This window comes from Haemaphysalis longicornis, unplaced genomic scaffold (genome assembly GCF_048455015.1).
Source record: "Haemaphysalis longicornis isolate Haplotype H1 unplaced genomic scaffold, Haemaphysalis longicornis Haplotype H1 scaffold_30, whole genome shotgun sequence".
Lineage (NCBI taxonomy): Eukaryota > Metazoa > Arthropoda > Arachnida > Ixodida > Ixodidae > Haemaphysalis > Haemaphysalis longicornis.
In genome coordinates this window covers 3,593,516-3,618,531 of record NW_027526336.1, presented here as the reverse complement: position 1 = coordinate 3,618,531, position 25,016 = coordinate 3,593,516, and the positions used below count along the sequence as shown (strand labels likewise).

The following is a 25,016-nucleotide window of genomic DNA, read 5'->3' as shown; positions in this document are numbered from 1 at the left end:
CGCGCTGATACAGTAAAATCTCGATTATACTAATCTTGCGGGACCGCGAAAAATATTCGTATCATCCGAAATTCGTATGAACCAACACAGACCAAAAAATCGAGCGCTGAAAAAAGTTTTCGTTTATTTCTAATCTTGCGGGACCGCGAAAAATATTCGTATCATCCGAAATTCGTATGAACCAACACAGACCAAAAAATCGAGCGCTGAAAAAAGTTTTCGTTTATTTCTTCTCTTACTTTCGCGTGAAGGAATTCGTGATTTTTTCTGCTTTTTTTAACCCCCATGTCGCAAAGCAATCCTTTCTGGAGCACGTAAAGCTTCGCGCTCGTCTCCTCACTCGCTGTGCCCAAGCTCGCTACACGCCGCAGCAGTCAAGCGTGAACCGCATGGTGCGTTTTTGCACGCGATACGCTCGCCGCGGCTCTGCGAGCGCTGTATTTTCACGCCCGCATCGACGATTTCGCGCCTGCGGTAGCGCCTACCTCGGTCAGAAAATGACGCACGACGCGCGCGGCTGAATGGAGGAGCCTGACTACTTGCGACGAGATTGAGACAGCCGGCTTGGCTCCGCCGGAAATGGTTAGGCTTAGCACCCCGGCAAATATTTTACGGGCGCTTTCTAGCGGCGCGGATGATGTTTTATAGTACCGTTTTCGCATGCATTATCAGCTCCTTTACCGCACAAGCAACTTCGTGTCTCCCTTGAGCAGCATTTTAAAGAGCGGTTAGAAACGGTCGCTCGAGCTCGAGCGCCCGCGCCACTTTGCGGCTGGAGCCGACGCCACGTTGACGCCGCCGGCCGCGCCGCGCGCAGCGTGGGGGTGGTTTCCCGGCGGTGTCAGCGCGCGTTGGGCGTGCGCAGAGCGTTTTCGCGAGCAGAAAACAACATACAGTCTGCGAAAGCACGTACCGTTCGCCGTGTATATGCTTCGCCACTTTGCTGCTGAGGTACGCTCTGAATGTATTTTTTTTTTGGGTGGTTCGAATATTTCGAACCATAAAAGTGTCATTCGAATCGAATCGAATACCAAAAAATTCGAATCGAATATTCGAAATTTCGAATATTCGCACACTTCTACTTAGGATGCGATACGCGATCGAACGCTTTCGATAGGTCGAGAAATAACTCACGATGTCACCCGCGTTGTCCCGTCGTGGTCCGCACCGTCGTTGTCTGCACCCCTCCCCCTACACTATATAAAAGAAAATACAATCCGGCGCCTGGTTTCGATCCCTCGACCCTGCGGGCGGAACGCAATGTACATGGTGCTCTACCCACTGCGCCACAAAGCCGACACAGAATGGGACGCTACGAACGCGCCTTATATCGTTGACTCATTCAAATTGCTGCTGACGAGCGCTCTCTCGTCAGCAGTTGCCACAAGTGCAACAACATTAACGTAACGCAAACTACTTAACGTCGTGCGCCCCCGGAAATGCTCTGCATTTGATCGTGCCCCTCACGAGGGGGATGTTTCACTGCGTCGCCATGCGAACAGTTTGCCACGCTTTAGTTTCAGTTCTTTCTTTGCTGGGGTGCCGACGAGTGGCGCCACCTCCTCGCACTTCGCCGCGGGAGGATCCGCGGCGGGGGCGAGAGATGGCGCTGGCGTCTCCGCGGCCGCAGAGCCTTCTACTAAATAGAAGGCTCTGTTTGTGACTACAGTTCCTGTATATATGCTCCCTACGGGAGCAAGAGTTGCGCCTTTGATTTCCATTCGCCGCTCACGACCCTATTCGCTGATCGCCGTCACGTGCACAAAAAGCATCCACGCACCGCAGAGAAGCCGGCGATGCGGCTGCAACGCCGCTGCTGCCCTCTGCTGTCGGCGTCTTTCGTACATTTTGCGCCGCTGTCATGTCGCATTCGTAGTTCGTAGCGCGACAGCGACAAGCCTCAACACGCTAGTACATGAAGAGTATATTTTTGCACAACTTCAGTACGCGGTCAAGCCGACAGCCCTGAAGGCCTAGAATTTGTTTTGGTCTTCCATTTTTGCTGTTGTCGGTTATTAGCAGCTGACTGTTCTTTTTGTTCGAATGCTTACATGAGAAGCTGACGCCTAACTCTATTTTGCACAGCCATATCTTCCCGATATTCGGATATGCGTTATAGGAAAACTGCACTCAAGAGGAGGAGGAGGAGTAAGGGGAGGAAGGGAAAACTTTGTTTAACAATTAAATCAATCTGGTTAGTGGGCCGGGTCCTCTGTCCAGGACAAGAGAGTAAAAGTAATTTTCTTGAAATCATAGAACGCCATCCCGAGTAGAATAGGATTTGTTCTTCGCGCCTGGAACGGTTGAAACACGCCGTGTGGCAAGAGAGAGACCTGCAATTTTTGAATACCCTTATATACTGCATGCTTCGCCCCTCCCCAGGCTAACCAGATCGATTTAATTGTTAAACAAAGTTTTCCCCTCCTCCCCCTACTCCTCCTCCTCCTCCTCTTGAGTGCAGTTTTCCTATAACGCATATCCGAATATCGGGAAGATATGGCTGTGCAAAATGTTCCGAAATATCCCTCCAGGTCTTAACAAACTATATGTGTTACTATAAATTTAACGAAGACGTGACTCGTTTTGCTCAATAAACCTCCATACTGGTTAGATGCCTGGTCACATCACTTTACGTTGTCAAGGCATGAAAGTTTGCCGACATGCACTATAGACTGCAAAAACTGTAGGTTGAGTTCCAAATAACCCAGTGTGTATATACGCGCGTGCTGATTCTATACCAGGCATCTAACCAGTATGGAGGTTTATTGAGCAAAACGAGTCACGTCTTCGTTAAATTTATAGTAAAACATATATGTTTGTTAAGACCTGGAGGGATATTTCGGAGCATTTTGCACAGCCATATCTTCCCGATATTCGGATATGCGTTATAGGAAAACACCCCTAATAATAAAGCAAAGCGCGCGTTACAAAAAAAAAAAAAAAGCAGCGACGTCGGGGCGCGCTCACGCTCCCCTCGCGCGGTGCGCACGACACAAGCCCGATGGTTGGCTTTCCCACGCTGCTTTGGATGCTCGGCGGTTAAGATGGCGGACCTATGCGCAACTCTGCTCCCGTAGGGAGCATATACAGGAACTCTATTTGTGACTGTATTGCAACGCCACTTGTGGTGCATTCAAGCAGTGCTCAGGAATCTGTCTCGGTTTGGCGGGCGAATTTGTGGCGACGGCGAAGGGTACCGATGTTTGTTTCCCCTACCCTTCGAAGGTTTACGTCGTCTCAAGTGTGCGTTCGTGTTACGTGCCCAGGGAGCGTCCGGCATCGTTTTCTCCGCGCATGTGCCAGCTTGACGCGGTGGGCAAATCGGCTGCCTGCGCAAGTTACGTCAACCCCTCCTAAGAGTGCTTTTTAGAGCATTGGTTATGTGCAAGTGAGACAGTAAAAAAAAGAAGTAAAAAAAAACTGGCCTTCATCATCCTCGTTGCACTTTCAAAAGTGCCTTTTAAGCGCCAAGAAGTAACGAAGTGGTCGTGTCGCTTGGCCTGTTTCTTAACTAAACTAGAATGTGATCGCTTCGTGATTGTTGTGATCCGAAATGTTATTGTTTTTGTGTCGTGTTTTTTGTCAAGCGATATGCACCATCGAGCCCAACAGCATATTTTACTGAAATGTGATGTTAGTGGAAAATTTGCAAGATAATGGGAGTGGTTTTGCTGAAAATTTTTTTCATGTGTGCTGCAACCCTTTCATGTATGCAGGGTGGCAGGGTGTTGCAGCATGTGAACTGTATACTGTAACACCCTATTTCTCATTAGAGGGCAGTATTATAACTGTAGATCATTGCGTAAGAACAGACTTTTTGGTAGCTCTGCAGGATGGGACCCTAGACAAGCGTCCTTCCCCTCTCCTCTCAAAACTGTAGCGATGGGCTGATTCGCAAATATGCGCATGAGCGCAGCACTGAATGATGTTTGTACTGGTTAGCGTCCTATATCGGTGCTATCTTATATCTTGAAAGCGGCATAAACCATCTCTCACGCCAAAATGACTATCTTGAAAACCAAAGTCGACGCTCAAACATAATTATCTATGGTTTACCGGAACCGGACGACGAAACTGAGGCTAGCCTTTTGAATGAAGTATCTTGTAATCTTGTGCAAAAAACACTTGGTGTTACGGTTTCCGGCATTGAAAGAATACATCGTCTAGGGACTAAGAAGACTGAAAACACACGCCCAGTTATCCTAAAACTGCTCGACTTTAGAGATAAAGGATAAAGTCAAAATATTTAAAAACTGCCCCAAACTTAAAGGGTCGGATATATCGGTAAGCGAAGACTTTTCGGCAAGGATCCGTAACGTAAGGAAAAAACTTTGGCACAGTTGCAAGCCTAACCGTGACAGACAAGAGAAGGTAAAGTTGATTTTTGACAAAATTAAGGTTAATGACTAACTTTTCATTTGGGATGATGAAATTGGCGACAAAGTTCCTCTAAGCAAACCACGCCAAAAAAACGTGAACGAGTAATTCAATGCGAGACTTCATCAGACCTGGTTATCGTCAATATTAATGCAAGGAGTCTTGTTAATAAGGTATCTGATCTCGAGGCATTCCTGTTTGAACATGACCCTCATGTTATCACAGTCACGGAAACATGGCTGTTCCGATATTCCTAACTCGACCATTTTTCCACCTGGCTACACAATATTACGCAACGACAGAGGCTCTAGAGGCAGTGGTGTAGCCGTTTTGGTGAAAAACCATATACAGTCTAGTCCACTTATAACAATATCCAAGTGCCAAGAAAATCCCATCGTTATAACCGATAATCGTTATAAGCGGGTCGAGAAAAAAAAAAGCCACAAGAGAGATCAAAACATTTTATTAGCACGCAAGTGAGGTAGTGCCACTACTCGTTTGCAGAAAAGCCATAGTCAGTCAGCTTTGACTGCTTCACGCGAAGCTGACGCACATCTTTTTCGAGAGCATCTAATTGCTCCACATAGCTGAGCGGGAGGTCCTTCGCGAAAATGAAGTCCCGTAGGGAATGTATCATTCGTTGGGCCTCGTGCGATGACGGTACCTGGGTAGGCTGCTCAGCCGCGTCGTCGTCGTCGTCGCTCTCACCGCTGTCCGCTGAAACAGTGAAACTGGTGAAACGTTGAACGGAGGCAGATGCGGAGAAAAAAAATTGGCCGCGTATCTGCTCCTTTCGTTGCAAATGTCGTTAAAAGACGATAGTCTTTATCGACTTTTGCCAAGTAGATGCCTCCCTTCGCTTTCCCGCTCACCTCTCATGTTGTTCCTGTTGCGTCGTGCTCCTCCCAAGGTAAAGACGCCAAAGGTTTGCTTAAATCATTTTAAATTTCCCGCGTTCCACTGCTCCAAACCGGGTGTCTCGATGCCAACGCTGCCGTACGGCGAAGACGCGTGTGAATCGAGGCGCCCTACTTCAACGTTTATAGAACCGCGTTTCCCTAGTCCACGTGCGTTCCAAGCAGAACGTGGAACCTATGTAGTGGAACCTTTCGTAACTCTTGGCGCTTGATTTCTTCAAACGCCGCCAGAAGCTATATGGCGCGGGCGACAGCAGGCGACCGCGGAGTGATATTTTTTTCTTCAGTTAATGAAGTATTTATTCTCGCCAAAATCAAACATGTACGATTTTTTATAAAGGAACGCTGCAAATATCACTTCTGTATTAATTTGTTGTCTTATATATGCGTAATGTCTTGTTGTTCTTCAACAATATTGACAAGTATGAACATTACACCGGACTTAGACGGGCACATTTAGCTGTGACTATATAAGACTATTGCGCAGGCATTGTTTTACTTTGGCCGGGTGGCTGAATCGAGTAACAGACAGACAGACGGACAGACAGACATACAGACAGACCAAAATTTCTGGGTTTAAGTAGCCCAAGAAAGACTATCGTCTTTAAAAAGCACTCAGTTCGGCGCGCAGAAAAGGTGAGGGAAACTTCCGAGCCGCGAGCAGTGCGAGCCGAACTGGCCGAACCAGCCGAACGTTGGTTCGGCCGGACGCGCGGACGAGGCCAAAGCAGCAGCTCCGGGAGGGGAGTCGGGAAGAAAAGCTGCTCCTCCTCTCGCTTGGCGCAGTCGACTCGTTTTCTGAGGGGTGGACGGGATGCAAGGCGCGTCGCGTGCTGTCGGCGCCGAGTGCCGGCGCCAGCGCCGGCGGCAGCTCCCATTTTCGGCGCGCGCGGTAAGCGGATTCAATCGCTATATCCGATATCGCGGCTCGGGAGCATCGTAATAAGCGGGTTATTTTACCATAGAAAGCATACAAAATTGGACGGTGCAATCGTTGTCCATCGCTATATCCGATATATTGTTATAAGCGGTATCGTTATAAGTGGATTCGACTGTACCCACCACCCCTCTCCCTGATGTAAGTGGCGCAGAAGCACTGTGGTGCAAAATTAAACTTAGTAATTCCCCACTTTATGTGGGCACTATGTACCGACCACCCAATTCGAGCATCGACTGCCTCAATAAAATGTCAGATTATATGCAGCACCATTTTCACCCATGGGATAAAATTATACTTACTGGTGACTTTAATCTGACTGGAATAACATGGCAGGCCACACATTGTGAATCGTCAGATAATGCTCTTGGACAGGCTTTGTTAGACACAGCGTTTATTTTCAACTTAAAACAAGTCATTCTTGAACCAACACGGGTAGCGCCCCACTCGCAGAACATTCTCGATTTAACGTTCGTAAGCGATAACTTCACCAACACAGAAATAGAGAGGGAAATTATTGATGGTATAGACGGTATTCATTCAAAAGTTTAGCGGGCGATTTTCTTCGCTTGGCCACACTGAAAGCCGCCATGTCTGTGGTAGACCTGTGCGCCGCCGCGCCACGCCGCCGCCGCCGCCTGTTTTGGTCGCGCCGTCTGCGCCGCCGCCGAAGTCGCGGGAATGAGCACGCCGCCGCCGCCGCCGGGCAAAATTTTCGGCGCGCCGCCGGCCCCGCGCCCCGCCTATTATGCGACTTTTCTGAAGAACGAAGGAGTATGAAAGGAAACTACGTCGCTTCGCTGGAAGTTGTCGTTTCTCCCTCTGCAAGAAATGCCTCTCTCAGCGGTGCTGTTCGTCGGGAAATAATCGCGATCCACCATGCATACACGGATGATTTGTACTTTCAGCCTGGAATCAGTCATTCTGCTGCTCTTGTGGGGAGACTTCTAGTCCCCTTCCTTCTCCTCCTTCTCCGAATACCTTTTCTTCCCGGCCCGTCCGCCCCATACCAAGCATCTTGCATGCGTCCCGCGACCTTGCTAACAAAGGATGTGATTGCCTACCGTCTCGACGCGCTTGACTCGGAATCCTCTTGAAGCACCCCAGCTTTTCCCTCTGCCACGCAAGCACGACATCTTTCTTGTTTTATCCGCTTTCTCAGAAACTCTAAAATGACCAGGCACCCATGTTACTCCAGGCACCCATGGGCCCACCCGACTCTCTCTGTGTCAATATCCCTCTTTCTTTCTTCTCCAAAGGGAAGTAGGATGAAGGACATTCTGATGGAGGCGAAAAGCAAAAACGCCCGTGTGTACGAGATTTCGGCGCACGATAAAGATCCCCAGGTGGTCAAAATTAATCCGGAGCCCTCCACTACGGCGCGCCTCATCGCCTGCGTTGCGTCGGCGCGTTAAACCCCACAATCAATCAATCAATCAATCAGGATGAAGGACAGGAGCGAACGCAAACTTCAGCCACTCAAGCCATATTATTTCTACTGTACAAACATCACCAAAAGTGTTTGACCACCTTCCTTCTTAATAAAGGCCGGTCCCTTGGCGTATTAATAACATCGTCATCCAACGGGGATAAAAGTATACACTGCAAGGAAAATAAAACACTAACACAAAAGATGCGGTCTCAGAGCGACTGACAAGAATAAATGCGGATGAAAGAGAACGACCGAAGTACACAAGTCTCCAAAATCAGTGCGCCAGCTCCTCCCACCACTCGTCGATTCTCTCAAGGGGACAAGCCGCTAACATCGAAGAATATATGAAACCCCATAATCAGCACGGGAACAGTGCACAAGAAACTGCCGCAGTAGCGCGCAAGCTTGAATGGGCAGCGTCATTACGGGAAGAGTGCACGGGAAGTGGGTCAATAAATGAACTGTCCAGGTACGCAGGAAGGGTCAATGAAAGCGCAGCTAGGATTTCCGGCACTGTGAGCCTGGCACAAGCATTCACAACTCATTAACATCAGCAATGCATTACTTAAACGAATGTGAAACACAAAATTGGAAGGAAATTCTAATACCCGCACAACTTCAGACAACCAATGTCGTATTTGAGCACTGTGATAAAATAGCGTCCCAGAGGGCAGAGGAGCGTACGTCATGCTGCTCTTTCTCGCTGGAGGCCAGTTAACTAGACGATTTGCAGAAAAGAATTCAGAAATAATGGTGAAAGGTACCATAAGAAAATCTACAGAAATTCAGAGGGTTGTCTACGAATGCATTCTTACTCCTCTTGCCTTCATTGCGAGTTGTTTACAGCCGAATTAGGCTATCCCAAACAGAGCTTCGACGAGCAATGTCCACGCTCCGCAAGAAAGCTATGATTTTGAAACGTAAAAGTTGCTGCGTGATGTGAACGTGATTGATTGTGGGGTTTAGCGCACCGAAGCTACACATGAGCTATGAGAGAGAGAGAGCGAGACAGAGAGAATAAATTTCGTCAGCACAAAAATTGCGGAGTAGTGTCCTCATTTCAGGACCCCATTCGTGGTGCCAGCTGCGGCCATTTCCACCAACCGAAGCTGGTCGTCCGCACTGGATCAAAATTAATCCGAAGCGCCTCATAGCCCATGTGTTTTTTGACACCTGTGATAAAAAAAAAAAACCTCATGGGCTATAGAGGCGCGCTGTAGTGGGGGGCTCCGGATTAATTTTGATCCCCTGTGGATTTTTACCGTGCGCCAACATCTCAACACATGGGATTTTCGCTTTTCCACTCAATCTGAAAAGCAGCCACCGTGGCTGTGATGCGTGAACCCCGGAAACGGAAAAAATGGTCCCATACTCCAGTCGACGTGTTTCCCTTCAAGTTAGATTTGAACTTTTTTGCGCTTTTGATTTTATCCCTTTGCGTTTTAGCCAAAGGGTTGAGGAAGAGATGGAATGCTTTAATATTCCTATAGGGGCAGAAATTAACGCCACTGGAGGCTAAAACCTAACAAATCAAATTGGGTCGACAGACGGACGGTTTCATGGATGAATGGACGGATGGATGGATGGATGGTAGGGCTGAGCATCGATAAAAAATTTAATGCAAGTAGTTGGATTAAAACCACACAAACAACAATTGCGAAGCCAGGACGCCTGGAACCGTCGGTTTAGTAGCTTAGTCGGGCACAGCTAGCCTCTCAGTGTCTGGAATGTCATAGAAGCTCTACGCTGCGAGGTTTCATCAGTATCGGCGAAAATTGAACTAGAAGCCTTGGGAGCTCCACCATAGAAGCGCACAGCGTCGTCCCAGGTCTAGGCCATTTCGGTGTACGGACGTTTCGGTGCACGGCATTTCCTTGCGCGAATATTTCGGCGACCGTATTATCGGGTGCTTGTTTGCTTGAAACAGCCGTTATATTTTATTTTCGCTTAACATGGGTTTTGGACAACAATCTAGGGCAGCGATTGCCTTTTAATATTGATGTCGTGTTCGCGATTTTTTGCCAGGTATTTTTAGAAACTGAACATTTTTGTATTTTTCTTTAATACCTAGTTCAGGGAACACCTGTTTTGCAGCCAGCTGATTAAATTCTTCTGCACATGTTTTTTTTTTATTTACGACAAGACGTTATTTATATTCGCTCTTTTTTGGGGCATGCTAATCAGCAAAGACAATTTAGCGGATGTTTTCGATGGCTAACGCATTCTTTATGTATTTTTTTCTAAATAAAATGCACACTCTCACAATCCTCAACTTTACAAACATTCGGTTGCCCCTAAAAATGCAGACAATCTTATGAAAAGTTTATATAGGCTGCGCTGTCATGTTTAAATGAATTTGGAGACACTGTTCTCGCCAGCTTTTTTTTTACAGACAAGTTTAGGATATTGTCGCGGAAGAAGAACGGGCCTTTTGAAAACAGCTGCAGGTTCTATATCTCATCAATGCTGATCAAGCGCGTACAGGTTGTGCGTACAAATACCACCAATTCTGTTCGGTCAAACCAACCTCCGTTTTAGCTTTACATGCTTACTTTCATTTCCTTTCAATTCTCCCAGCGCTCCCCCCCCCTCCCCCTCCGTCTGTCTGTAAGTTTTAACCTTCCCAGATTCTTTTTCAGTAATATTATGGTTATTATGTTCAATTTCCCGTGGAAATCTTACAGGCAAAGCGGCCATCACCTTCTCCAAAGAGTCACCGCATTGATGGTAGAAAAAGCGATACATTCGGCGTGAGCTCACACGACCTCTGTAGTGCACAACAAAAAGCCACCCGAAAAGCCGCTGAGGACACAATGACCAGGGTCGTTGGCGCCTGTCGCCCCCATCGAGGAACAAGCTCGATGGCTGCAAGGCTTCCGCGCGTCGCGGCCACACGGAAGGCGCCCCTCGCCAGGAATGGCCGTCTTTCCTTTCAGTCGCCCCACCTGCAATTAACTCTTCAAGTCGCGCATATCATGGACACCGCAGACATTCCTCCTTTTCTTCCATTGTACGAGGGGAAAATTTTGAATAGGCTGGTTTTGCGAGAGCCGCGACAGTCGTATTCACGTTTTCGATGCCCAGTTTACACTTTGAAGAAACACAAGTGACACCCCCCTCTCTCCACCAAGGGGGCTGGTCTAAGCACTTAGCCCTCCCCACCCCCACCCGTTTTGCTACTCCACCGTGCGATCAATGGCTAGTTTCCGAGTAGAACCAACACCGACTGCAAGAATAAATCGATAGAGAAAATTATGAATTATTAAAATGGATGCACGCGCGCTTAAGATAGCTCGTTTCCTTTCTTTCTTTCTTTTCGCGGTGGTTTGGCGGACGGGGAAGGGGGGGGGGGGGGGGGGGAGGGAGGAGAGATAGGAAGCGACTAAAAGCAGCAGCGTCTTGCAGCGGTGGGTGAAGTGAAATCAAAGCCTTTCGGTAACACTTGAATTAAAATATTAGAGTTGTTCACATGAGTGCTGAAATAAAAATGGTAGAAGGGAAGTAAATTAGCAACGTTAATTTTTAACATTTAATTTCGAAATTAGGTTTTAGGCGCTAATGCTCCCGAACGTAACATTGTATCGTCTGACGAAACGAAAGTATTCAAGCTAAAATGTTTAAAGAAATGCCTGGGACATCCCGTGCACCGAAATGTCCGCACCGAGACGTGCTGCACCGGATTGTCCTACACATGTCCGGATCCCCCACGGTTTTTGCATATTTTCTTTTCCACAAAATCCCCTCTCTCTCTCTCTCTCTCTCTCTCTCTCTCTCTCTCTCTCTCTCTCTCTCTCTCTCTCTCTCTCTCTCTCTCTCTCTCTCTCTCTCTCTCTCTCTCTCTCTCCACCACCACCACCACCACCACCACCACCACCATAACCACCACCCGCTATTCCGCGCCGCGCCGCCGCCGATCCGGGGACCCCCGCGCCGTTTCACGCCGCCGCCGGAGGAGGGAACACCGGCGCGCCGCCGCCGGCGATTTCTGACCGGCGCACAGGTCTAGTCTGTGGCCACTGTGCTAGCGCTAGACCTGTGCGCCGCCGCGCCACGCCGCCGCCGCCGCCTTTTTTGGTCACGCCGTCTGCGCCGCCGCCGAAGTCGCGGGAATGAGCACGCCGCCGCCGCCGCCGGGCAAAATTTTCGGCGCGCCGCCGGCCCGGCGCCCCGCCTATTATTCTTTTCTTTGAGGGGAGCTGCTGAAGGGCGACTCTTCTGAAGAACGAAGGAATATGAAACGAAAATACGTCGCTTCGCTGGAAGTTGTCGTTTCTCCCTCTGCAAGAAACGCATCTCTCAGAGGTGCTGTTCGTCGGAAAATAATCGCGATCCACCATGCATCAACGGATGATTTTGTACTTTCTGCCGGGAATCAGCTCATTTTGCTGCTCGTGTGGGGAGACTTCTGGTCCCCTTCCTACTCCTCCTTCTCCGAATACCTTTTCTTCCCGGCCCGTCCCATACCAATCCTCTTACATTGCATGCGTACCGCGATCTTGTTAACAAATGATAAATGCGTGACTGCCTACCGTCTCGACGCGCTTGACTCGGAATCCTCTTCAAGCACCCCAGCTTCTCTCGCTGCCACACAAGCGCGACATCTTTCTTGTTTTAGACGCTTTCTCGGAAACTCTAAAATGACCAGGCACCCATGTTACTCCAGGCATCCATGGTTAAACCGGCCCACCTACCTCTCTCTGTGTCAATAATTCCTCTTTCTTTCTTCTCCAAAGGGAACTAGGACGGAGGACAGGAGCGAACGCAAACTTCAGCCCCTCAGGCCACATTCGTTCGGCTGTGCAAACATGAGCAAAAGTGTTTGAGCATCTTCCTTCTTGATAAAGCCCGGTCTCTTGGCGTACTAATAACATAGTCATCCAACGGGGATAAAAGGATACACTGCAAGGAAAATAAAACATTAAAAAACATTAAATAAAAGTAGCGGTCGCAGAGAGACTGAAAAGAATAAATGCGGATGAAAGAGAACGACCGGAGTACACAAGTCTCCAAAATCAGTGCGCCAGCTCCTCCCACCACTCGTCGATTCTCTCAAGGGGACAAGCCGCTAACATCGAAGAATGAAACCCCATAATCAGCACGGGCACAGTGCACAAGAAACCGCCGCAGTAGCGCGCAAGCTTGAATTGTCAGCGTCATTACGGGAAGAGTGCACGGGAAGCGGGTCAATAAATGAACTGTCCTGGTACGCAGGAAGGGTCTATGAAAGCGCAGCTAGGATCTCCGCAACTGTGAGCCTGGTACACGCCTTCACACTTAAACGAATTACTTAAAACTTACACGAATTACTTAAACGAATGTGAAACACAAAATTGGAAGGAAATTCTAATACCCGCATAACTTCAGATAACCAACGTCGTATTTGAGCAGCTGTGATAAAATAGCGTCCCCGAGGGCAGAGGGGCGTACGTCATGCTGCCCTTTCTGGGCTGGAGGCCAGTTAAATAGAAGATTTAGAGAAAAATAATTCAGAAATAATGGTGAAAGGTACCATAAGAAAATCGACAGAAATTCAGAGGGTTGTCTACCAATGCATTCTTACTCATTGCCTTCATTGTGAGTTCTTTACAGCCGAATTAGGTTATGAGTGCCCAAACAGAGCTTCGACGTGCAATGTCCACGCTTGGCAAGATTCACAAAGGCTATGATTTTGAAACGTAAAAGTTGTAAATTAATAGCGCGTGCTGCGTGACGTGAACGTGATTGATTGTGGGGTTTAGCGCACCGAAGCTACACATGGGCTATGAGAGAGAGCGCGAGACAAAGGGAGAATAAATTTCGTCAGCACAAAAATTGCGGAGTAGTGTCCTCATTTCAGGACCCCATTCGTGGTGCCGGCTGCGACGACCATTTCCACCAGCCGAAGCTGGTCATCCGCACTGGATCAAAATTAATCCGAAGCGCCTCATAGCCCATATGTTTTTTGACACCTGTGAGTAAAAAAAAAACCCATGGGCTAGAGGCGCGCTGTAGTGGGGGGCTCCGGATTAATTTTGATGCCCTGGGGATTTTCACCGTGCGCCAAAATCTCAACACACGGGGGTTTTCACTTTTCCACTCAATCTGAAAAGCAGCCGCCGTGGCTGTGATGGGTGAACCCCGGAAACGGAAAAAATGGTCCCAGTGACCATATAGGAAAAAAATGGTCCCATACTCCAGTCGACGTGTTTCCCTTGATTTTACCCCTTTGCGTTTTAGCCACAGGGTTGAGGAAGAGATAGAATGCTTTAATATTCATATGGGGGCAGAAATTAACGCCTCTGGAGGCTAAAACCTAACAAACCAAATTGGGTCGACAGACGGACGGTTTGATGGATGGATGGATGAATGGGTGGGTGGGTGGATGGCTGGATGGATGGTAGGGCTGAGCACCGATTAAAAATTTTAATGTAAGTAATTGCATTAAAACCGCACAATCAACAACTGCGAAGCCTGGAACCGTCGGTTTAGTAGCGTAGTCGGACACAGCCATCTGAGTGTCTGGAATGTCATAGAAGCTCTACGCTGCGAGGTTTCATCAGTATCGGTGAAAATTGCACTTGAAGCCGCGGGAGCTCCACCAAAGATGCGCACAGCGTCGTCCCAGGTCTAGGACATTTCGTTGCTGGACATTCCAGTATAGTGAGCTAGAATACTCCAGTGCAGGACGTTTCGGTGCGGACATTACGGTGTACGCACATATCGGTGTACGGACGTTTCGGCGCACGGCATTTCCTTGCGCGAACATTTCGGCGACCGTAATCGGGTGCTTGTATTTTTTATTTTCGCTTAACATGGGTTTGAACAACAATCTGGGGCAGCGATTGCATTTTAATATTGATGCCGTGTTCGCAATTTTTGCCAGGTATTTTTAGAAACTGAACATTTGTGTATTTTTCTTTAATACCTAGTTCAGGGAACACGTGTTTTGCAGCCAGCTAATTGAATTCTTTTGCCCATGTTTTTTTTTATTTACGACAAGACATTATTTATATTCGCTCTTTTTTGGGGCATGCTAATCAGCAAAGACAATTAGCCGATGTTTACGATGGTTAACGCATTCTTTATGTAATTTTTTTCTAAATAAAATGCACACTCTCACAATCCAAAACTTTACAAGCATTCGGTTGCCCATAAAAATGCAGACAATCTTATGAAAAGTTTATTTAGTCTGCGCTGTCATGTTTAAATGAATTTGGAGACACTCACTGTTCTCGCCAGCTTTTTTTTTTTTTTTTTTTTTTTTACGGACAAGTCTATAGGATATTGTCGCGGAGGAAGAACGGGCCTTTTGAAAACAGCTGCAGCTGCTGATCAAGCGCGAACAGGTTGTGCGTACAAATACCACCAATTCTGTTCAGTCAAACCAACCTCCGTTTTAGCTTTAGATGTTTACTTTCATTTCATTTTAATTATCCCAGCGCCCCCCCCCCCCCCCTCCTCCTCTCCGTCTGAAAGTTTTAACCTTCCAAGATTTCTGTTTCAGTAATATGTTCAATTTCCCGTGGAAATCTTACAGGCATAGCAGCCATCACCTTCTCCAAAGAGTCACCGCATTGACGCAAGAAAAAGAGATACATTCGGCGTGAGCTCACACAACCTCTCTAGTGCACAACAAAAAGCCACCCGAAAAGCCGCTGAGGACACAATGACCAGGATCGTTGGCGCCTGTCGCCCCCATCGAGGAACAAGCTCGATGGCTGCAAGGCTTCCGCGCGTCGCGGCCACACGGAAGGCGCCCCTCGCCAGGAATGGCCGTCTTTCCTTTCAGTCGCCCCACCTGCAATTAACTCTTCAAGTCGCGCATATCATGGACACCGCAGACATTCCTCCTTTTCTTCCATTGTACGAGGGGAAAATTTTGAATAGGCTGGTTTTGCGAGAGCCGCGACAGTCATATTCACGTTTTCGATGCTAAGCACAAGTGACACCCCCTCTCTCTACCAAGGGGGCTGGTATAAGCGCAGAACAGGGAGGATTTTCCACTCCTTTAGCCGCTCCACCATAAGTGCGATCAATGGCTAGTTTTTGAGTAGAACCAACACCGACTGCAAGAATAAATCGGCAGAGAAAATTAATTATTAAAATGAATGCACGCGCGCTTAAGCTAGCTGGTTTCCTTTCTTTCTTTCTTTTCGCGGTGGTTTGGCGGACGGGGAGGGGGGAGGGGAGATAGGAATGGACTAAAAGCAACAGCGTCTTGCAGCGGTGGGTGAAGTGAAATCAAAGCCTTTCGGTAACACTTGAATTAAAATATTAGACTTGTTCACGTGAATGCTAAAATAAAAAAAAAAGAGATAGAAGGGAAATAAATTAACAACGTCAGTAATTTTTAACATTTAATTTCAAAATTGGGTTTTAGGCGCTAATGCTCCGCCTCTGTTTAGCGTTCTTTTCCTTGCAGTGCGGACCAAACAGAACTGTCGAACGTAAAATTATATCATCTGACGAAACTAAAGTATTATAGTAAAAATCTTTAAAGAAATGCCTGGGACATTCCGTGCACCGAAATGTCCGCACCGAGACGTGCTGCACCGCAATGTCCTACACATAAATGTCCGGATCCCCCACGATTTTTGCATATTTTCTTTCCCCCAAATTCCTAACTCTCTCTCTCTCTCTCTCTCTCTCTCTCTCTCTCTCTCTCTCTCTCTCTCTCTCTCTCTCTCTCTCTCTCTCTCTCTCTCTCTCTCTCTCTCTCTCCCGCTATTCCGCGCCGCGCCGCCGCCGATCCGGGGACCCCCGCGCTACAGTGTACCCGCGCCGTTTACACGCCGCCGCCGGCGATTTCTGACCGGCGCACAGGTCTAGCTAGCGCATGCGCTGTGCGCCCACATCTCGAGAAAAAAAAAAAAAAAAAAACACCGGTGTCCCGTTTGTCGTCTGCCGCGTTTCAACCCAATTATCGGTAGTGGCGTCAAGAGATATATTATTAATCGCATTCACATTACGTGGTGGCGCTCTACCTGCCATCGATAACTTCGCATCACCGGAGGATGAAACCGCGGCAGCGAACGGCCGGAACGGCGCGCAAAAGTCCGACACTGCAGTTGGCTGCCGCCGTGGATGCCGACGCAAGTGCACCCGCACCGTATCCACGACTTTGTCTGGTAAGTTCCCTCTAATACATGGTTGATTACAAAAACCGAATAATTTCTTTGGAGAGCTGTTTCACGCGTACGCCGATTTAGCGATGGTAGCGAATGCGAGACCGCTTCCCGAGCCGTGCTGTAACCCGAGCGCTGACGGATCGCAAGCGCCCTTTGAACAAATCCCTCGAGTTTGGCTTCCGTACGGCAACATTTTCTGCATATGCCTTCGGGCGATCGCTTTTCCGCGAGCATACGCGTGATTTATCGCGACGCAGTCGCACGCATACGTGGGCTCTAACGTTTTTATCGCTCTACCTACTCGTGCACGCCCCCGTGTGCCAACGTGTTTTCAAATAAATTGGAATGAAAACTTAGGCAGGCAGCAATGCGCCACCATCAGCTTCGCAGTCACCAGTCGCGGACGCACGCTGGATGCCTTGTCGGTTGTTCGTACGAGGGATAAAAAACAGGCGCGCTCTTGTTTTTTATTTAAATCGCGGCAATCACTGACACTGACAATCACTGACATCACTGAGATTTTCTTCAGACTCCAATTCCAGAGAAAATCTGCTGTTGCAGTGACCAACCCGTTCCGCTGGTGCCGTGTACGTAGATTCAATGCGCAAGTCTTGACGCAGAAAAATTACTAGGACCCAGATTTCGGAAGTGTAGTGGACGCGCATTTCACGGCGCGCTGAAGGTGCGTTTCTCACGCTCGCTCGGGCGGCGGTTCGCGTTACCGGACCCGCCGGATGTGTGACGCGTGAGCTATCGTGTTCCACGCCTGCGCCGCCGCGCCATCGGGGACCGGGGGGGTTTATTTCTCTTCGCTTAATAAGGCACTTGAGTTCCAGCAACCGGTCGGTGTGGTCGCTTTCATCGTCGCTCGTCAGCCGACGAGACATGGTGTCAGAAGTGGGATAAAGTTAGCGACACATCGATCAATTATTAATAGCAATCAGTCTAAGGTGCGTAGCCTGCAAAACACGCTATGGCGGATGGAGATCCTTCTATCCAGTTCAGCGGCACCGGGCTTCAACCGCCACCGAAATTCGATTTTGGGAACCCAAGCTCTTGGAAAGAATGGGTCTACCAGTTCGACGACTATTGCTATGCATCTGGGCTCTACCAAGCGCCGGGAGAAGTACAGGTCAGAACGCTTCTTTACGACATGGGCTCCCAAGACGCCTGCCGCGTTCTCGACACTCTAGCATTGTCCAGCGAAGACTGGAGCTCGCTAGAAGAAGTTCACCGATCACTTCATCCACCCGGTCAACGAGGTCTACGAAAGTGTCCGCTTCCACCGTCGAACCCAGGGCGAAGGCGAGACCGTAGACGAGTTCTACACTGCGCTGCGTACACTTGTCAAAAAGTGCAACTACGCCTCAGCGGAAGTGGAAGAACGACTCGTTCGAGACAGGTTCGTCGTGGGTCTCCGGGACTCTAACCTTGTGGACAAACTGTGCCGAACACAAAAGCTTACCCTTGAAGAAGCAAGACTACAGGCTCGCATCAACGAAGATGCCGTGAAAGCCCGTGCAGCAGTGTTACAGGCTCTCGGAGTTATACGGTTCGTGGACAGTGTAACGGATTCTACCGTCACTTTGAAGGACAGTCTCTTCGATGGCTTGGGCGAGCTGCAAGATGAATACGTGATACGTCTCCAACCAGGCGCCAAACCGTTCTCACTCAGCGTGCCGAGAAGAGTACCGATTACGCTTCACAAACCAGTTCGAGAGGAGCTCACCAAGCTCGAATCCCAGGGAGTCATCCAACGGGTGGACCGTCCCACACCATGGTGTTCCGGTATGGTGGCTGTTCCAAAAGCAGGAGGAGGCTACCGAATATGCGTTGACCTCACCCGACTCAACGAAGTCGTGCTTCGGGAGCGTCACATACTACCCTCAGTCGAGAACATCCTGGGACGCCTCGGATCAGCAAAGGTATTCTCTAAGCTCGATGCTACCGCTAGCTTTCACCAGGTGAAGCTTTCAGAAGAAAGTCAAGAACTCACTACGTTCATAACACCAATGGGAAGATTCTGTTTCCAAAGGCTACCTTTTGGAATCTGCTCAGCGCCAGAATATTTTGAGCGACAGATGAGCAGAATTCTGGAAGGCCTCGAAGGAGTTGTGAGCATGATTGACGACATTCTTGTCTTCGGAGCACCGCAGCAAGAGCATGACCAACGTCTCAAGCAGGTGTTATAGCGCTTGGAAGAAGCAGGAATCAAGCTGAACCGCAAGAAATGCACGTTCTCTGCAAACCAAGTCAAGTTTCTTGTAGTCGTGGTTAGCGCACAAGGAATCAGTCCCGATCCAGAAAAGGTCGAGGCCTTGGCCAAGCTACCAACCCCATCGGATGTCAGCGGTGTCCGAAGACTGCTGGGAATGGTGAACCATGTGGGCCGCTTCATTCCTCATCTTTCCGACATCACAGCACCGATCAGGGCATTGCTTCAAAAGAGAAACTCATGGCTTTGGGGACCGTGCCAGCAAGCTGCTTTCGACAAGCTCAAAAGCTTGCTCAGTTCAGAGGTCTGCATGGCTAAATATGACCCATCGTACCCCACGGTTGTGTCAGCTGACGCAAGCTCATACGGTCTCGGAGCCGTATTGCTTCAAGATCAACCATCGGGAGAACGACGAGCGGTTGCTTACGCCTCGCGATCCCTAACGGACACTGAAAGCCGCTACAGTCAAACAGAAAAAGAAGCTTTGGCTGTGACGTGGGCTGTCAAGAGGTTCGACCAGTTTCTGAGGGGCATCGCATTTCAAGTCGAAACGGATCATCGTCCTTTGTCACGCTCCTGGGATCAGCAGAACTCGACATGATTCCGCCCAGAATCCAGCGCTTGCGAATCTGTCTTATGCGCTATCAGTTCACTGTTCTCTACGTCCCTGGCAAGCTGATTGCCACGGCAGACACGCTGTCAAGGGCTCCTATTCAGGGACACGATCCTGAGCGAAGTCAATGGCAGACAGACTCCATCGAGTTATTCATCGGGGAAGTCGTTACAGCAGCTGCCAACCTCATGTCCTCCCGCATGGATGCCTTACGCAAGCACCAAGCGGAAGACGGCATCTGTTCTGGGCTACTCCGCTTCTGTGAGAAAGGATGGCCAGAAAACGTCTCAAAGGTTCCAGTTCATCTAAGGGAGTACTGGAAGGAAAGAGGCAACATCACAGTGTGTGATGGCTTCTTGCTCAAAGATCGCCGCATCATTATTCCAAGCCTGATGCGCCGTGAGGTACTTCAGCAAATCCACGAAGGCCACCAAGGCATTGGACGGTGCAAGGCAAGGGCAAGGGACGCAGTATGGTGGCCTACCCTTAACAGCGAAATTGAGCAGCTCGTAACATCGTGTGAGAAATGCGCTCAGACGAGAGTTCAGCGTTCGGAGCCACTAATCGCAACACCGACTCCAAATCGGCCATGGCAGCATGTAGGCGCCGACTTGTTTGAACTTGATGGAACTCGCTACATAATCGTGGTGGACTACTACTCTCGTTTTCCGGAAGTAATCAGCTTGTCATCGACCACCTCCACAGCTGTCATTGCGGCTGTCAAGAGCACGTTCGCGCGACATGGAATACCTGATGTGTTCGTACCCGACAACGGCCCGCAATTTTCGTCACGGGTGTTCGCCGAGTTCGCGCAGACCTACGGATTTCATCACATCACGAGCAGCCCGGGCTACCCACAGTCAAACGGCGAGGCAGAACACATGGTGCGGACCATGAAGGATCTTTTCACAAAATCCAAGGACCCACACATGGCGCTTCTGGTGTACCGCGACACGCCAGGAGTGAGCGGATACAGCCCGTCGCAGCTCCTAATGGGCCAACGTCTGCAAACGACAGTGCCGAAGATGCCAGACACCGTGCAACCGGAGTGGCCACCACACGACGAAGTTGCAGCTAAGGATAAAGCTAACCGAACAAAACAAAGTCAAGACTTCAACCGTCGTCACGCCGCCCACCAACTCCGCCCACTCGCTGACGGGGAGGATGTGTGGGTGCAGGATATGTCATGCGCAGCAAAGGTGCTCAGCCCAGCAAGAAGACCACGCTCATATGTGGTGGAAACACCGACAGGCATCATTCAGCGCAACCGTCGGCATTTGGTGCCGTTCAACGGTGCAGGCATGCCTGATGGCCTTGCGTCTGACAGTTATTCAAGCACAGACGAAACACCAGCAGTGACGGTTGAAAGCTCCGCGGATCAAACCCGCCGGATGTGTGACGCGTGAGCTATCGTGTTCCACGCCTGCGCCGCCGCGCCATCGGGGACCGGGGGGGGTTTATTTCTCTTCGCTTAATAAAGGCACTTGAGTTCCAGCAACCGGTCGGTGTGGTCGCTTTCATCGTCACTCATCAGCCGACGAGACAGGAAGTACCTTAATTTGAGGAATGAAAAAAAATTGGGCGTTTTAATTAGTGAACAAAGCGGAGTAACGCTAGTTCCATCTTTGGCTCGTTCCTTTTAACTGCGCTATTTTTACTGTGCACCTTAAAACACCCGGTTATTCCTCCCTCCCCCTCTGTGCTTTTACTACATAGCTGCATTTATTACATGGAATGGCGAGTTGATTTTTAAGCATTGCCTTGGGCACACATGGTATCTAGCAGGTTATTTCATGCACCATTCTTTTTTTAAGCAACCAACCTTCCCAACCGGCAAGCAGACTATTCATATGCTTGCAGGCTCTGTTTTCACCATCCTTGCGTCTGCACATATGTATATTTGTTAAACGTTGCCTGCATACCTTCTAGTCCAGACTTCATATTTCAAAAGCGGCAACTGGCCACAGTTGCCGCTTTTCTAATGGAGGCGAAAAGCAGAAATGCCCATGTTCGAGATTTTGGCACACGTTAAAACATCCCCAAGTGGTCAAAATTAACCTTAGTCCCTCACTACGGTGTGCCCCATCGCCTGTGTAGTGTCAGTGTGTTAAACCTCATAGTCAATCAAAGTGTTCGTACAAACCTTCTACAAAGCAAGCACAAGCCGTTTTCAACTTTATGTGGTCACTGGTGAACTGACTTGTAAAACTGTGCATCGCAGCATGTTTAAGTTCACATGTTACTACTCACTCTTGCAGGTCTGAAGCATGAGATCAACCACTGGCTCTCAACAGCCACTCCCCCAGTCCGGCTAAGTCAACAAAAAGCCATCCAGCCACCACTAGGCACACAAGGCTGCAGAAAAAACTTGGCATAGCGTATGCATGTTTCTGGCCTATTTTTGCTTCTCTTAAGAAGGTAAAGTTTATGCAGCCTGTGTTGCTTTTCAGTTTCAGTTGTACAACTTTTTTTTTATGTTGATTATGCATTTTCGTGTTGAAACGTATAAAAATGTGCAGTGCCAAAGGGACACTGCACCTCCAAGGCAAACTTCATTTTAGATTTTTTTATCCTTCACCTCCGTAAATGCTGGCATCATTACAGGAGTACTTGTCGAACGTTTTGATGTGTGGGTGTTTGCGTCTGTCCCGAATGCAAGATGGTGTGCCACGGTCCCTTAAAGGGGCTGGACCTACCCCACTTCTGATAGTGATGAAAAGCATGTCATAGTCTTCACATAAGCCATATTATGGCCAATTCTTTAAATACGTGTGAACATCCACTGCCTGACTACTCTTTATGTCCCAACTTTCAGCCTCTCATCAGTGCTAGTAAACATCCTACGCGAGGCTGACCCCTTTGCTAAGCTGCACAGAAAAAAGGTCAACCCAACAGCTCAGCCATTATCAGCAGCTGACAATCCTTGTGAATCCTCAGGTGCTGTCAAGTGCACAAATAACTCCGCCATGTGCTCACCTTTGTGAGAGAGAAACGATCCAAGAATGCCCCAGCAACACATCAGTGATGGCCTCCCAGATGGCCGATAGGATTCTCCAGGTACAGCGCGGAGGGGTTTTGAACCCCCTCCCCCAAACATTTTACTATGCTGCACATAAGCAAGTGCTAGCATTCATTTTGGCAAGGCTCCTTCCATTCTCCCATACCTCCATACACCCCCAACCCCTAAAAGTATTTCTGGCTGTACCAACAGTTGATGGACTGTGAAGAATGAGCACCCTGGAAAGAACTAAAGGAGGTGTTTCAGGTGTGCATTTGGAGGTTGTCAGGTGACACACTGTTGAGTCGAGTTGATACGTGCAGCATACCACGGTAGCAATGCACCAAGCATGTGTGATCCTGCATTCAAGGCCAGTGCACTGCAGGCGTATTAGTAACTGCACTTGCATTGGGTCAAATTAAACTACGCAGCTGTTGAGAAAAACAATGGGGTGTACTCACGGGAGCAAAACTCTAGATTGATGCAAGCAGCAGCTGAAAGGCATTACATGCTGCCACGTGAATAAGTGCCTCCTGCCAAGAAGACACTGGCTGTACGGCCTAGTTTAACAGTACGATGTTCATTTCGTGCTTGTTGCTTTGGCTACATGTGGCTTCGGCCTTGTTGAAGCGTTTTAGCGATTAGCGGTCAGTAATGCATTGAACATTTTTTTCTTGACCTCTGATTGGGAGCTTAAGCACGCGACAGGCTTCATTAAAATCAAGTCCTAGCACTTCGGGATTTACACTCTATGCGCAGATTGTGACTATTCGTGAAGGACGAGGACAATAGAAAGGAGCAGTAAAAAATTCTTTAGGGCCTCATCTGGGGAGAGTGACCATTTGGGCTCCTTTCCTTGGTTGCAGCAAAGCCAAGGGAATGCGAGCTGTGGACCGGCGACCAAGGACAACTCCACCCGGAGCTGGGATTGTGTGCGCTGGACGTTGCGTCGTCGGCTGTCGAGCACTGAGGGCCAAAACCATCGAGGACAGGCGGCCATACCCATGCCAACAGAATCAACCTAAACAACAAGGTGAGCTGGGCAGCTACGGTCTCCCACGGCAAACACACTCAGAGACACATGGTCCCCCAGAGTCAATACACTCACGGCAGACATTCCGATTCATGCTCAGAAATTAACAAAATCCATCACATGCTTGAGTCCATTATCGTCGGAAAAAAAAAAAGTTCTAAAAGCAGCCGTAACTGAACTTAAGGGAGTCGACACCACTGTGAACCCCGCCTCTTCCAAAACGTCAGACCAGCATCTCAGGCCATCGTTGACTCCAGCCACAGCAGGTTACCGACCTTGGGGTCCTCAGAAATCGGGTCCGCAGATGCAATGGACAATTCTCCATCTGGCTCTACTCAGTTAAAACACTGGGACAAGAAAATTGGCCTTGGCAAACCCCCCTTGCTTCGGGGTCGGATGATTAGTACATTACGGAAGGTGTGCTTCAAAATTTTGGAGAACAGATCATGGAAACTCTCGTGCGACATTCAAAGCCATGTTAGTGCAATTTGAGGATAAGATTGGTGCTGAAATCACCGGTCTCAACATTTGCATCACCGGTTCTTTGAGGACGCTGCGTGAAGGGGAATGGGCCCCATAAAATCGACTGCACGTGCGTCTGGCCTCCGTCAGCGGACAGTTCCAAAGTGCTCACCAATCGTTTAAAGGCACATTCCCACTGGCGACTTGGCACATTGCGTGGCGTCGCAAGTGATGAGCCAGGCATCGCTTTTTCTCGCTTTGCGAGGGAGGACAAGATCGCTCTAGGACTGAATCCCCTCGTTGCGCCTCGGCAATGCAAAACCGGATAGCCAATCATGGCTAAGGAGTCAGCTGACGTAGCTGCAAAGGAAAGATTTGTTTACATCCAGCAATGCAAACAATGGTGAGCCGCTGCTGCCGCACAGGGCTGACTGTGCCTGTCGGGTCAGGGGTCAGGCCGGCAAGGAATTTTTCATGCGCTTCAGTTCTTAGGTCAGTGACTTCAGGGTATGTGTGTACTAATCAACAAACAGTGTAGAACTCATCAGTGTGGAAAGTCTTTTCAAATGGCAAACACGGTGTAGAACTTAAAGCGTTCGGAGGCGTCAAAACTTCTGCGTCTGTGAAAAGAAGTGAAATTTGCCGGCCGGGATGCGAGTATTGTTGCATCGAATTAATTACTAAATGCAAAACATGGCTGACCGGCACGTTTCTCCTAAACGTATGGAGCCCTTCTCGCAACACCTCCAAATTGACCAAGCTTTTTTAGAAAACTCTTGAAATTTTCCATTTCGACACATTACTCATTGTCGGTGATTTTAATGCACATCACACTAAGTGGGGATTGCAAGCATGACACCATTAAAAAGCGAAAACCTTTGGCTTGATGCCCAACAAGAAGGCCTCGCCCTTACCACTGACCATA

At 48.9% G+C, this 25,016-nt stretch overlaps 1 long non-coding RNA gene across 1 annotated transcript; it reads left to right on the top strand.

The window, feature by feature from the left end:
- Window positions 1-16,516: 16,516 nt before the first annotated feature.
- Window positions 16,517-25,016, top strand: LOC144177731 (uncharacterized). Its single transcript, XR_013323843.1, has 3 exons — window positions 16,517-16,770; window positions 21,857-21,976; window positions 23,463-25,016. It is a non-coding gene; the product is annotated as an uncharacterized LOC144177731 (long non-coding RNA).